The following is a 16167-nucleotide window of genomic DNA, read 5'->3' as shown; positions in this document are numbered from 1 at the left end:
CGCACAACCACCCCACACACCCGAGGGGTCCTTAAACAGCTGGAGATGGTCTGTGAAGCCTGTCAATCAAATCATGTGTTCATTTAATTCCAAATGATATTATATTTCAAGGAGATATAATTAAGTAAATGGATTTTTAAAAGAAATTAAATTGTTCAACAAAAACAGACGGTGCTGGGTTGAGTGTAGAGAGCGCAGGCTGTTTTTCTGCACAGCAATGCTGATCCACCATTTCTCCCTCAAGTATCTCTGTTTCTTTATCCGTCACTCCTGTTACCCCTACATAACATGGCACCGGTGGAGATAGATGCGTACTGCCCATAGGTCAACTCAGTCTCAGATGCAATTGAGAAAGGAGATATGACGCTGGCAGGAAAGCGCAGCTTGAAGCTCTTCTTCAGATGAGTGAAAAATGTCACAGAAAAAGTGACATATCCCACACAGGTTATGACGGTGGATATGGCTTTGCATAGCAACTCAGTATAGCCTCCAGGTATTCCAAATTTTTTGTGCGGCAACTGCTTCATGTGATGCTTACAAGGTGGATAAAGCAACCACAGGAAGCACAAATAGATTTTTTTTTCTCTCCAAGATTTCTGCCGAATTAACTGAAGCATTTCCAATGTCATAGTCAGTAAACAAATATAACCAAAATAGATATTTTTTATGTTCCTTGTTTTGTTTGTGCTGTATTATGTGGAGGAAAATTGGTGCAATGTGCCTCTGCTCTGAAGTACGAAGAGCTATTTGAATTCCTGCTGTGCATAATTATGATGGATGTGCATAAGTCTGGGTGGCGGGGAAGCTGTGTGTGTATGTGTGTGTGTGTGTGTGTGTGTGTGTGTGTGTGTGTGTGTGTGAGCTGTTACTCAGGTCAGACAGAGAGACGTAGAGATTGTGTGGGTGATCTCTGGAGCTGACAGGAGTGAGAGGTTCCTCATGTAGGAACATTTTAAATAGCCTAGATACAAGATACTACAATGTGCCAGCACTGAAAGAGGACTGACAATTTAGATTTCCTTCCTCTGACAGAGAAGAATGCATTTCTCTTCATTCATGCCTCTTACCAGTGTGGGCATGCACAGCTGTGAAATGTTATTATCTTGTTTTTGTGCAAGGTGCCATCCTTGCAAGACACTGATGTACTGCTGATGTCTAAATAGGAAATTAGCAGCATTTGAGAGTGTTTGTAAAAATCATCCCTTTCGCTCAATATTCTCCTGCATAAAGTGCTTTTTAAAGTGCCCATATTATGAAAAAATCACTTTTTCTGGGATTTGGGGTGTTATTTTGTGTCTCTGGTGCTTCCACACACATACAAACTTTGAAAAAAATCCATCCATGCTGTTTAGAGTGAGATACGGTTTCTGAACGTGTCCTGCCTTCAGTCTCTGGGTGAGCTGTTCAAAATCGGCACGGCTTGTGACGTCACAAGCCGAAACGAGCAGGCTAACCGCAACCATTAGCTCGTAGCATTAGCATGCTAACGCTATGGCTAAAGCTAGCATGCTAACGCTAGCATGCTACCTCGTTCTCAATAGCAAAGCACTACTACAACACACACAAGTTCACCATAATCTACAAAAGAACTACTTACATGTGCGCCCTCATTTAGAAGTCTCCCAGCTAATCCTGCCTTGTAACTGACCGAAGTTGTAGAAACAGCCTTTCTTTTACTGTCTATGGAGCTAGCTAGCTGACATGATCTACATCTGAGCTACTGGGCATGTGCAGTGCAATCAAAGATAGTACAGAAGAAGAAGAAGAAAAGAGGTCTCACTCTGTAGCTAAAACAGAGACCAGCTGAAAAGAGGATCTGCAGCAGTGAGAGAGAGCAGTGCAGTACAACACAAATATGGTGTTTTTTGAAAATTAAACCATGTAAACTTATTCTGGTACAACCTTAAAATACAATTATGAACCTGAAAATGAGCATAATATGGCTGCTTTAAATATTTGATTTTTTTTTTTTTTTTAAATGTCTCTGACATTTAGTGCAAAAGTTCAATCAAACAGCCAACTTTTCAGGTACACGCTGGCAGAGAAAACCAGTATGAGGGGAGCACAATGTTTTAACAGCCACCTGAGCAAACATCAAAGCATTTCACAGTTATTGGGTTTGGTATAGACACACAGTGGAAATCCTTGAGATTTAGCAACATCTTTGATTCTGAATCCTGTGGTGTTCATGCACTGCACATCTAGAGATCTCACCAGTTTGGTTTTCTGAAGACGGCGCTCTTTAATTCGTCTGTTCAGCCAAGGTGACTACTGCTGCTCATGCTAATTACACAGGACTTCAAGTGGGAACAAGTTCACTCACCAAAGTGTTTTACTAATACCATGCACATAATAAATGAGTACTGGTTACATAAGGCCTTTATCTATTAATTGATAACTACATGTAGATATTCAGTAAAGCGTACATAAAATTGTCACTGATTATGAAATTTTAAAGGGGACCTATTATACTAATTTTTTATATTTTTATATTTACATGCTTTAATGTTCAAAAAATGCTTTATTTTTCTCATACTGGCCATGGCGGCTGCACCTGTATTCACCCTCTGAGGAGCACTGTTGAAGTGCCTGTCTCTTTAAGCTCCCCTCCCGAAACAGCCCAGTCTGCTCCGACTGGTCAGCCTTTTCATATTTCTGAAATCTCGGCAGTAAAAATCACCAATGACGTCTTTTAAACCAAATATTACACAACCGGACAGGTTCCAGGAAGAATGTGATTTGGTAAACAATTAAAGGAGAATTCCGGTCGATTTCAACCCGTAGCTCTGTTGTTTGTAAATTTGGAGTGCTGTCAGTAGCGAGAAAAATGAAAACAATCGGTGCTGCCTACACCGTGTTATCCTCCTGCTAGAGTTAGCAGCCAACAGGCTTAAACAGGGCAGGTTTTAAACTTGTTTTTAGCCTCTAAACATGTTTGAAATGTCATTACAAGTGCCTACCCATGTGCAGTTATTCCTACCGAGGGAACACAGCCAATTTGACTGCAGTAGCTGTGACAGAAATGCATAAAAGTTGTGTTAATCCACACCTCTGTTTGTTTCCTGGTTTCTAGTGAAGTCCACACTAGTCGATTGCCGAACTCATACAATCCAATATTCCAAAACGTATTTCCCCCCCAAAAAACGATTTGCCGTGGTTATTTCAATAGTAATGAATGTAGCAACAAGCTGTAACCTGACACCACACCACAGCTCAGCCTGCAGAGTGGCCGGCTGGAGTTCAAAAGTTCAACAGCTATCGCGCATGCACATAAGGTAACCATTGCAACGGTGGAGCTTGTTGGCGAAAGCAGAGAGAAGCTCTTTATCTTTATACACTTCAGACTATGTTGCGGCATGATTATGTATAAAACCACACACTGCACTGTACATACTTTACATTGATTGTGTCTAGATTGTGATATTGTAATTTCCTTTTTGATGTTGTTGAAGTAAAGACACAAAAGCACAAATGAAATGTGTACTGTTATATTATAAAACCACTGATAACAGACAGGTGTTAGCAATATATTATAGAACTGTCCAATTTACTTATTCTTACAATTTACTTAATTCAACTTTACTTTACTTTACTTACTCTACTTTTTCCTTTCTCTCTCAGCTCAGCTGACAGTCTGTGAGTAAAAAAAAAAAAAAAAGTCTGTGAATCTTCAGTGTTGCCATGGTTACCTTATGCATGCACATAAGCTGTTGAACTTTTGAACTCCAGCCGGCCACTCTGCAGGCTGAGCTGTGGTGTGGTGTCAAGGGGGTAAGCTTCTCCTCGGACCGCGAACCTCCTATTGCGCCATTTTAATGCTACAAAGCGATCACCCCCCGTTAGCATCCCATTGACTGCCATTCAATTTGACGTCACTTTGACAGAGAATAACTTTACATCTGAAGAGTTTAAAGACTCTATTTGTCCATTGTTTATTTCTAAAGAAACACGACAATGTATAAAAGGCTCCATTACCTTGTACCTCACGTTATGGCTCCGTAGCAGACGTTTTTATAAAAATAGGCTAACGATTGTGTCATAACCACGGGACTTACTGTCGCATAGTAGAGGAATTACCGTATAGTACAGGAGAAGCGCGCAGGCAGTTTCGACTTACATTAGCTGTTTAAGTGTAATTACTATTGTTAACTATAATTTTAGTTAGCAAAAATTAGCCTGTGCCTATGTTATCTCCTTACATATACCTACGCTCTCCATCTCTGCAAGATTGGGAATGATTGAGATTTCTCTTGGCACAGCTACCAGAAGACTTACAACTTTCAGACACGTTGTCTCTCTCAGTTGGAGGCTGCGCAGTAACGCTCAGCGCTCACCGGAAAAGTGCTTCTAACGGCCTTCACTGGTCTCCGTCCAGAGCAACGGGATCTGTTGGTCCATTCTTATATACAGTCTATGTGTGGTGTCAGGTTACAGCTTGTTGCTACAGTCATTACTATGGAAATAACCACGGCGTGGTTCGTTTTTCTCGCTACTGACAGCACTCCAAATTTACAAACAACAGAGCTATGGGTTGAAATTGAACGGAATTCTCCTTTAACAACATCTGCAACCAAGATTGCAGGTTTTCCCTGACGTTAGCATGTAGCTACATGTAGTGAGCAGTGGATTGTAATGGAATGTAGTAGCACTTTCTACTGTCTAAAACCACCAATAAAGGCTTTTACACCAAATACCAAACAATCGGACATGTTCCACCAGCAATGTAATTCGGATTTGGTAAGCAATTAACATCTGCACCCAAGATTACAGTTTTCCCTGACGTTAGCATGTAGCTACATGTAGCAGTGTATGTAATGTAAATGCTGCAGCATCAGGCCTTGATCAGATGTCCATATATAGAAAACCGGCCTGGAGTGACATCACATAGAGCCGAGAGTAGAAAAAAACTGTTGAAACCAGAGCGTTCAGAAAAGCGTGAAATCTGAGGTTTTGGCTCACACTCTTAAATACGGAAAAAGCATAATAGGTCTCCTTTAATCTTTCAATAACACGAGAAAACAAGTGCAAGGCTAAGCCACAGTTAAAAAAAATTAATGCTTCATCTCACTCAATCCCTTGTTAGTGCATGCTGGTCCCAGGTGTGGTGATGCCAAATCCAAAGCCCAGTTATAAGCTGTGTCCCAAATCCACACCACATACTACATCTCATCATGTGGAGTGTTCACACTGGAAAAAAAAAGTGAAGTTTACTCAAACCGGTCAGGATGCATACTAAAGAACTCTTGCTTTTTGAGTGTGCTGTTGATGGACACTGTTCTCCCACAATGCAATGAACAAAGACAATGGAGGAGTTTTACATGGTAAATGCTAGATCAGATCTGCTAGACGTGTCGACGTAGTTAGGTTTAGGATCGAGGAGTGGGGATTGGTTAGAGTTAGGGTAAGAAAAATGGTAAGCCAATTCCAAAAGAATAAGGCAAAAACAGGGCATTGACACGTCTTGCGGATCTGATCTAGTATCTAGCGTTTTTCACGTGCTCGGAAAAAAAAGATAAACAAATTGTGGGCGATGGGGAAACAGCTTTGTGAACGCCCCAGCAATAAAAACATAAATATCAAATCCTTGGAAATACATAATTTGTGCTGGCTTTTTGAAGTAGCAGTTTGATTAACATGCAACTGCACACATCCTTTCATGTTAGTATGAAACAGTTAAGTATGTTGATCTTTTTGTCTGCTAATGGAAAAAACAATATTCTAAGACAATTATCATGTAGTGTATAGGCAGTTGTACTTAGTATGGAACTGGGACACGCTGACTGTATCCCTGTGTGTAAAACAGATGTGTCTCTTTCTTTTTGACTATAGAACAAGACATATGGCTCCACCACATTTTTGTCCACCCACATTTATGAAAAGCTCTTTTGGGAAATTGCCACTTGTTTTTTAATTCAGTCAGAGAGAACTAGTTAATAGAGGCGATCAATTCATTTGCCTAGTGTTAATTAAATCAGTATCTTCCAATTAAAAAGCCATATGTCATTTTTTTGGTGCCATTTCATTCAGTGGTGGAGGAAGTATGCACATCCTTTATTCAATTCACAGTAGCAATACAGTTATATAAAAATACTCCATTACAAGGAAAAGTCTTGGTTGTATGAGGCAATATGAATTGCAAATTGGACTCAGTGAAAGATCATTCTACAGGTACTGATAACATGCACGCCAAATCTAGGAAATTGATACAAGAGTATATGAAAGACCTAAACCTGCTGGATATTTAGAGAGACACCTTAATCAGAGCTCCATATCTTATCATGCTATTCTGGTACACACTACTCACTCATTGATTACTTTTTGGTGTCTGCACAACTGCTTCCTTAGATTACAGATTGCCAATATACCCCAGTGTAGTTATTTGTGACGATGCAGCAGCATCGTTAATTTAACACAAAATAGTGAGCGATCCTCCCTAATGGCGTCTTCTAACAGGATGGCTTCGGGACTCATCATTAGAGTTCCTAGGCAAGCAAATCAATTTATTTTTTGAAACAAACACATGTGAAACTTCTGCATGTGGAAGATGGGAAGCATTCAAAGCTTCCATTAGAGGTCAAATTATTGTTTTTTTGTAAAAATCTATACAGAAATATGCACAAGAGATTAAACGATTACACAGTCAGAACAATCATAGGATTCGAAGGACATTTTCCAAAAAATGACAATGCAGATGACCATAAGAAACTACTACTCAGGTCCCAATTAAGTGAACTGTCTGCAAGTAGAGCAGCTGCAAAAATATGAAAGTTAGAACAGAATTGTTATGAACATGGAGACAATTGAAGGTCCAGTGAAAATGAATTTAGGGATTATTTTAAAATGTATATGCATATATATGATACAACATCATGGATGCTAAGGATATGATTAGATATGTCTGTAAATAGTGGTTTCCAATAAAATGTTATGGAATTGTACAAACCATATCTTTAAAGGCCGTTTTCTCAAAATTAGTTTTTTCTCGTACTCTAAGCCAGAAATCTCCACTTCAGTAGCAATTACACCAGGCTTTTCAGTTTTATTCCTTTCTATATTCTGAAGGTTTTTACACAGGAGTTTATTCATATATCATTCATAGCCTGATTTATATAACATTTTATTCCTAAAAACATGGATAAAAAGATTTCTTTCTGGCTGTTGACAGTATTTTCTGAATTTATGGAGTGATAAAAAAAGATTCCCTCTGTAAAAACCTCTGACTCTAATATGTCAAGAATTTTGAAACCAGTGTTTGGATTCTGTTTTCGAAATGTATGCAAACGAGTGCATATTTAATTAGATATGCCTAATTTGCCTAGCAATTCAAACATAACATTTCAGAAAACTTGTAATACAAAAACATTGGTCTTTATGTAAGTAAAAAGTTTGATGATGATATCTATTAGATTTTTTTTGTACCCTATTCACCTGTAGTGTGTACAGGTGTGTGTGTGTGTGTGTGTTCCTGTGTCAGCGTGTATGTGCGAGGGGCCTTGCTTGATGTAATATATCATTTTGCAGCCCTGATGCACCAGTCAACAGTCTCCGGCTCCGCTGTAATATTGGAGATATTTGCGGTTTTTGTGAGGCACAACAATTGCGAGTGAAAATATATATATGTGAAAGGAGAATCTATGTATGTGAGAGTACCAGAATGAATAATGTCTTATACGGCCACACGGTGCCCCTCGGCTTTACACACAAACAACATGCCCCAGTATCCAAAGACTCCAAAAGACAGATAAGAAGACATTAGACAGTCTCTGTAAGGAAGGCTTCTAACTCCACAGAACATTACACTACAGAGTAAATACAACTACAGTACACAACATTTGTATTCCTTGTATAAATATGAACCAATAGCCGTACTGTCTAGACTTAACAGCAATTAAAAGAATCATTTCCAGCTGCATTTGCTCATTTACAATCCTTTTTATATATTTAAATGATTCTAAATGAATTGTGCGACTCTCCTCAACATAATAGAGAACCAGGAGATTAGCTGTAGATTAATTTAGTGAGTAAATTAATAAAAACAGGAGAATGGGGGGAGGACAGCCTCATATCCTCAAATGAAAATAAATTATGTTTGGATTTTGGCTACACATGCAGTGTTTAACATGTTCATTGCAGGCTACTGGCACATTTATAAAAGAGCATTAGCTGTGTGTAACAGCTTCATTACACGTTTGTATGACAAGAGTAGTGATGTCAATACAATACATTTTGGTTGCTGAATACATTTCCAAACACTTTATTTCCAATCCAAATGCTTTTATTCTGGACTTTGATATGCAGCCAGTTAGATAATGCACGTGACACTAAAAGGAATTTCCGAGTTATGAAATGTGTCATCAAGCTGTTATGAAAACAAAAAAAAGGATCTGGTTTCAAAGAGACAAGAGCAATACATGGAGTGGTGTGCACCCAGCTCAGATGTCTCTAATGGATTTCCCTCCTGCCAGGTGTTTGTGTTTAACAAAAAAAAAAGATTACTCCCGGGTGAAACCCTGCCAGTTACAAAGAGCCTTTCTTGCTGAAGCTCCCCTGACCGTCACTCATCAATACGAGCTCTTATAGCAGGCAGAGATCTTCCTGTTACTTAACCAGGTTCCGTATTATAATTCACTTCTGATTAAATAGCCACGCTCGCTGATTAAACATGATCCGCAGCCATCCTTCCAGTAGCCTTTCTTGAAGTTCTTGATTAGATCTGCCGTGATAGAATCCCAGCCATGTGGAAAAATAGGGGGAAAATGCTGGATTTCTGCAAGTCATGAATTGCCTTCTGCCAGGGAGATGTAAATCAGTGTAGCAAGCTAAAATTGATGGAGCATCCTCTGGTTTTATTCCTGGCCCCCGAGATCACCCCTTATGCCCCAGCCGGTGCTCACAGACACTAAAAGATGGATTACAGGCACAAACGAGAGCTGTGAAACAAAAAAATTCAACATCTGAGCTATCAATCACATTGGTCCGATACGGCTTATTGTGGCTCTTACTTTGTTACATAAACTGTAAATATGGACACAGCTGGATGTGAGGCCTGCATCTGCTTTGATCCCCATTGACAGTGCTTATGTTGAGTTAATTGAGCTCATATCCCAGGATACATGATGCAGGGCTGTAACATTATCCATTTCCTGCTTGCTAGCTCATTGGGATGCAAGGGCAGTGCTGTCAGAGTAAACTGCGCCTTGGCAGAGATGGCGAGCAGTGCTGCTGCTGCTGCTCCTGCAGGGACATGACAGCTACAGTCTTCCCAGCCATAAATCCCCCCCACACTCCGCAGGGCACACAGCCACACCTGTGTATTAAGTTGAAAGACAGCTAAATTCAATCTGCCCCGTCGTGCCATGTCAGTGGGTGAAGTTGGTCGGGTGTAAGACATTTGTGCTGTTTCATCAACAGCCCATTATTTATTATGGGTGGCTTTTTTCAGTTGCCAGGGAGGGGGGAGTTGGGGGTTGGAAGTCACTCCACAGTGTGTGAACCCAATTATGCCACCTCCTTCACTTGTCCCACTCAAAATCAAAGCAGTTTGCTCAAAGCCACATCCCAAGCTTTTCTCACTATGTCAGTCATGGATATAAGCACGTATTATCCTGAATAGAGTGTGATGAATGTTAAGCTTTTCCCTTCTTTTTTTTGTTCTTCTTTAAAATCAAATAATCAATCACTGACTACTTTATGGAGTGTACTTAATTGTTCACGGCAGCGCCTGTGGATATCAACCACTTGCTGCCGCGCGCGGTTGAGGATGAGAGGTAAACAGCTCTCCTTCTGCTTCCCAGCTCAGTGTGATATGACTTTGATTGTCTACTTGCAATTTACCCAGCAACTGCCAGCTCTCTGTCTTCGCCACATCTCAAACAGACCTTTTCTTAGATCTCAATGGATTGCCTAGCAACCTTTTTCCTCAGAACAAATACCAATCTGTGCACCCAGCAGCGCATGGTGACCAATAGGCCTATAATTATTATGCAAAGGGAGACTAACCACAGACGTAACACCTTAAGAAACAATGGAGTTATAGAAATCCTTAAATACATACACAGTTAATTAAACATTCAATAGAAACACTAATGGTTTATTCATAACTCCATATACCTTGCATGAATTATGAGAGCGACTTCCGGTTATTCCTTTCATTGAAGTGGCAATTTAGTGCTACAGGAGTCCTCCCTTTTCTTTGAGCTTTTCTGAAAAAAGAAATGATATGGGAACACAACCTGTCACACATAAACGTATACATAGTATCTGTGAATCGGCATAGAGGCCACTGGTGAAGAATGTATTTAATAGAAGTCCTTGGAGTAAGCCGACCCAATTGACCTGTCATCTGAACTGCAGCTGAATGTGAAACTAGATTAGCTACATGTATGGATGGGGCTTGATGGAGGATTTTCACATTATATAGCACATACCGCAACTATAATCCTGCAGCGAGCACGTGTCTGGTAAAGTCAGGCTTTTATATAAACCACACAGCACAATACCGCCCTAACTATGGCTCTATTTATCATAATTGATTTGTATTTTTAACCCTGAATGTGGCATTGAGGGAGATAGATTCTGAAACTATTTAAATAGCAGCAAATGGGGGTGGGCGGGGGTGGTTGGGGTGTGGAAGAGGATATTGTAACTTAAATTTTGGTTGGAGGTCTGGCAGTCTGAGTTTTTTGGGGAGAGCAGGGGAGAATCTTTCACTTTCTTCTCATTTCTTTCTCATTCATTCATACTTTATTTCAACCTTCCTTCCCAATATAGTTAATAGTTACATCTATTATTACATCAAAAATACCGCTTTCAGCTGGGCCATGATTTATAAAGGTGCACTTTGCCGCAAAGAACAACAATTCTGTTTCTGTGTCAGGGGTTTATTAATGTGTACACTGTGGCGCACATTAGAAGTTCCGTTAAGATTTTAAGGTTTAAATTGTGGTACACCATTAATCAAATTGTACTATGTTAAAACTGTTATAATAATTTTGTCATGTGTGTGGGGACGGTGATGCAGTTTATTCTGAGTCAAGAATTTGGGTTCAAAGAAAACATGAATTGCTTTTTAACAAAGTGAAACATAAGGTTGGGGCCCCCTCACCACCCCAATCATTTGTGTACAGCCCCTAAACAATGAGTCTGTTAAAATTACTGGGTTATACCCAGGAATCTTTTTCCCATCACATTGCAGAAAAATGCCATACTAGGCCTACTCTAACATAGTTTTAACTTGTAAAATGGAGGATTAGGTAGTTGAATACGAATGTGGGAGTCATAAAACTTTCCACTTCAAAAGCATCCCTCATTAAAACAACTTTAAAACAAGACAAACAGAGTTATGAGTCATTGGGAGTCATTAAAAGTGGCCACACCTTTGACTCTGAAATGTATCAGGAAAGTATTGCCTTGAGTTTAAAAATAAACTAGCAGCACCAGTGTCATAGTGGGCTTGTGAGGTGGTAAAGGTAATCTCAAAGTGTGGGCATAGCAGCAGGGTAACTCCCCAGGGAAATCAAGAGCTTTTACAGCTGCCCTGCCCGCCAGCAGTCGCAACACAACTCTAAAATGACACGGCAAGAAGACAGACAGAAACTTGAGCTTAAATCAAAATACTTCAAAATACACCATCAACTGGTGGGTGAGACAAAGCTGCTTGTTTCCAGATAAATATGCCACTGCCTGAAGTGCAGCCGAACATGAAAGCGTGTTTAGCTTTCACCCTGCAAGTTTGATATGAACCGTGCATCTGTTAAGAATTATATTCCCACTTTTTTTGTGTTATGCCAACCACTCTGCATTCATAAGAGGAATATAGGTTAGACTATGCCAAGAGCCAAAACATCTGGCCCAATTTTATAGTATTCTAGGTGATTTAAGTAAACAAGAAGAGTACAGAGTTACTGTATTTGAGTCACGTAGCCGTTTGAAAAGAAGTGCAGAAAGTACATAAAATGAAGGAGGTATCGTGCCTTTTTAACACTTCTTCTACCCTTTAGTTTATTGTGCTTTTATGAGTCTTGTAAATATAGAGAGCTCTCTCGATGACGTCCAAGATCACTGGATGAAATCAATGGAACAGAATGAGGGATGAGAGGATTTTAAGCCCACATAATATGAAGTGTTACATTGTCTAGCTTACTTTGACAGCTCCGAAGAGGGAGAAAATAGCTTGTGTCCGCTTTCAAAAGAAGTGCCTACAGATAGTCAGAAAGACCAATATGTGTCCAAATAGATAAAATGTCAAGTGAATAACAAACCTAAAAAAATCGTCTCTTGCTATTACCATAACACTTTTAATTTCTGGAAATTACAGTTAGGGACCGTTCAGTATTTATGGAATGGACCACCGGAGGAAAATAGGGGAGGGTCATGTCTTTTTATTCTTTGTTGAGGGGAGGGTCACCCAATGTTTTTTAGTCTGGGGGGGGGGGGTTACATACTTTTTTAGTGGCTTGTTTGGTGCATATTTTTCCATTTAGCTCTCAGTCTCGGCCCCCCATCTCTAGCAGATGGGTCTGACCCAACAAAAATCGCACCATCCCCCACCCCCATGATGCACCACACCTGACCCTCCCCCCACGATCACAGGTAGGACTATTGTGAACAACAAGCTATTTAAGCTCTTGTGAATGCGCACAGATTCAAAAAATGGATCACAATGAGCTGAGGACGAAAATACGGACCGCTAGCTGGAAGCACAAAAACCTAAGAGTTTCACTCCAGACCCTGTCGGGTGAGGAAAAATTGATTTTTTTATAGATAATGTTGACGCTCCAAAATTACGAGGAGTCCAGAGAGTGTTGGAGGAGTTGCTGGTACCCTATGAAGACAAGCCATGTGGTGTCTTGGATATGGATTTTGTTTTTTTGAGAGACAAACAATTGAAAAAGAATGGTTCCAACATAAATAAACTACTTTAACGTAGATTTTCTTTAGGGCTTTACTCGTGGTATCGCATCGTTGCATAAACTCCAGTACTTCCCGATACCGATACCAGCGTTTTAGGCAGTATCGGAGCCGATACCGATCGGTATCGGAACATCTCTAGTTCCGGGACAACATACTGAATCCCGAATATGGGATACCAGTTTTAATATATAGACGAACAAGTAGAAAACAGCTAAAATATACAATGACTGAGGAAGCCTAGTGACGAGTCCATAGCAACCAGTTCATGTGTTGAATTTGTTATTACCCAGTATGCTTTGTTGAATGGTCTCAATGTTTTGTTGTTTTATTTCATGTGAACTAGTTTACTAGAGGAGTAACTTAGTATTTGAAGTAATGCATTAATGCAGGAATGCAGGAAGTGTGCATTTAGTTTCCATGCTTATTGTGTTTCCACAACAATGTTTGTGAATAAGTCTACTGAAATGGCCACCATCTTGGTGTGATGTGTAAGATGAGAAAGGAGAGGTTAAGTCGTGTATGTCATGATTGTAAAAAACAGTGGCTATCTGTACATCTTTGCCAAGCGCAAACCAGTCATGAAGGCATCAATAAGTTGTTGGGGAGGATCATGCCTTTTATCCCAATCATTTTGGAGGGTCATAGAAACATGTATTGCTGGCAAAGGTAGGGTCAAGTCTATTTTGACTAAAGATCCCAAAACTCCTCCGGTAGCCCCTTAAATAAAAATCGAACTTAGCAACTTGTTGCTCCTTCACTGTGCGGGCTTGGAAAAATGTTTTTCCCAAGTGACCCTCTGATATGAGCGTGCATGCACACAATTCTGAACACTGTTTTTCAGGCTGTTTCAGTCTATTACAGGTTGAGTAATTTCAGGGACTTCAGATGACAGCATTTCTCGATTAGAAAACTTTTTCCACATACCAACCCTCCTGGTTTAGGCAAACTCCCAGAATGAAAATATCTTGTACTTCGCTTCTGTTTCTATGAGTCACACAGTTGATTTAAGACATGCCGTGGGTGATAATTATTTTCCTAGTAAAGGTGCAGAGACAGAACAGCTCCAGAAGTGGTTATCGATTGAGGCATCATGAGTCATCAGCCTGTTAGTGTAAATGCTTGTGAACACATAAGTCTGAATGCTATGCTGTTGTATCTGACGCTCCTCCCTATCCTGATTCTCTCACCCGACGCTCTTCTGGACACTTAAAGTGAGTGCAGTGTATGCAATCTATCAGTGTCGTTAAACTGTTCCGTGTGTGCGGCTACAGAGCAATAAATTCTACAGCAGCGTGAATCTGTCATATGTCAGAACGTGTTGTCATAAGCAGATATATCTTCTGCACTGCCTATTTTTTCTTTTCTTTCTACAGAGGAAAACCAGGCGGAGCATTTACAAAATATCTGTTATTGAGGAATCATTGAAAATCCAACATACAAGTGTGCAGTTGTACACAATCAATGTGTCATTCATTTGCGACTATGATGTTGGATGACTGATTTTATACAGTCAGCTTTAAAATATTCAGATTACATATATTACATATTATGTTTAATATTATGTTTTATAATATGTCCCCGTCCACCAAAAAAACAAACAAACAAGGAAATACAAGGAAAATAAAGTTTCTATAAAAAAACATAAAAAGCAAACATATAATAAATAGATATAAGGACAATTTCATTTATGTCACATGTTCAAAAGAATTTTGTTTTATTATCAAATCAATATTGTAAAAAGCCACTCAGCAACTTTGAATTGACCACTTGCTAAGCTCTGCCCCCTTAGTTACTTTTGCCACGCCTGTCAAGCTCTCTGTTCTCACACAACACTATGAAACCAGGACCAATTTACCACTCAAACTTCTTAGTCATTTTTAAATCAGTCGCTCCAAGATTTCAGACAGTGGTACAAGAAGCTTCTCCATTCTATCTGGCGACTATTGATTTTCCCAACTGAAATGAAGCTGAAACTGTTGCTGGCAGATTGTATCACCTGTAGCAAGCCAGCTAATTAAGCTTCAAAATTAAACATTTGCTACATTAATTGATTAAAACGCTTACTCCGGGGAACTTTTTGAAGTTTCCAGCTGACCTTTTTTAAACGCTTGATTTGATGGCTACATGCTAAAAGACTGAGGCTAAAGATACATTTCCAAGACATTTTTCTTTTGTTTTTCAGATGAGTGTGTTTGCTGAACATAATCCTATCTCTGGTAACGGGTTTGCTGGAGTGTAAACGTCCCAAAATCCAGCAGTAGAACAGGGGCAGGACAGAGCTGCTAACATTAGCGTACCCTACACATTAATATCTAGGACCTGCGGCCATGCAGTGGGATATATTACACAGTGGACGTGCTAGTCGTGAAGAGGGCTTTCTGTCTAACGTACCCCACAAATGTAGTTAACTAATGAAATACTCCTTGGCCTCGAAAACAACACTTTAGCCAGTAAGCTAGTTAGCCAGGCATGCTAACGTTAGAGCAGGAAAACACACTTTTATCAATTTTGCTCTTGCGTTTATGGTCTATGAAAGACTAGACAAAAAGACACAACCCTCCTAATTCTTTAAGAGACTGTCCTCCCCCAAACCAGAATCTTTTTCTAAACTTAACTAAGTAGTTGTGTTGCCTAAACCTAACCAAGTAGTGTTTGGGCCTAAACCTAACCAAGCTAAAACCGTTTCATGTTAATGACCTGTTTAAAACTGCAACGGTTACGTTCAGATATGAGGACAGAAAACGCTCCTGTGGGTAGTTTTTTCTGCCCCCGCTAGGGGCACAAATTAATGAAACACTCTATGAATGAACAACCTATATGGTCTTATGGTTTGGACGACTTGTTCTTTAAATGCTGAGTATCACTCGTACGCCAGAAACACACTGCACGCGGAAGCACCATGAAGCGGAGCTATTTTCATTTCGGCGCCCACGTTATCCAATTGGCTGCGATCAGGCGCGGAGCAGTTGCACCGGCCCGCGTACTGCAACGATCGTTTAATCACATACAGGAAGGCTACAGTGCAGCCGGATACTTTACAAAATAAAATAAATGTCAAAATAAAACTTTTTTGGCTGTCTTGACCTCTCAGCCATGTGTGTACAGCGAGACACGCGATCAGGCACACACACACACACACACACACACACACACACACACACACACACACACACACACACACACACACACACACAAACAGAAATGCACGACTGGTATGAACAGCCAGGCGCGCGATCAGGCACGATTGGTGTGTTC

At 40.0% G+C, this 16167-nt stretch overlaps 1 long non-coding RNA gene across 1 annotated transcript; it reads left to right on the top strand.

Moving 5' to 3' along the window:
* Positions 1 to 5265: 5265 nt before the first annotated feature.
* On the top strand, positions 5266 to 15184 carry LOC118494349. The gene is made up of 3 exons (XR_004896475.1): positions 5266 to 5401; positions 5804 to 5805; positions 15174 to 15184. It is a non-coding gene; the product is annotated as an uncharacterized LOC118494349 (long non-coding RNA).
* The last annotated feature ends 983 nt before the right edge of the window (positions 15185 to 16167 follow it).

This window comes from Sander lucioperca, chromosome 2 (assembly GCF_008315115.2).
Source record: "Sander lucioperca isolate FBNREF2018 chromosome 2, SLUC_FBN_1.2, whole genome shotgun sequence".
Taxonomy (NCBI): Eukaryota; Metazoa; Chordata; class Actinopteri; order Perciformes; family Percidae; genus Sander; species Sander lucioperca.
The sequence above is the reverse complement of the archived record's forward strand: the minus strand, read 5'-3'. Positions and strand labels throughout refer to the sequence as shown.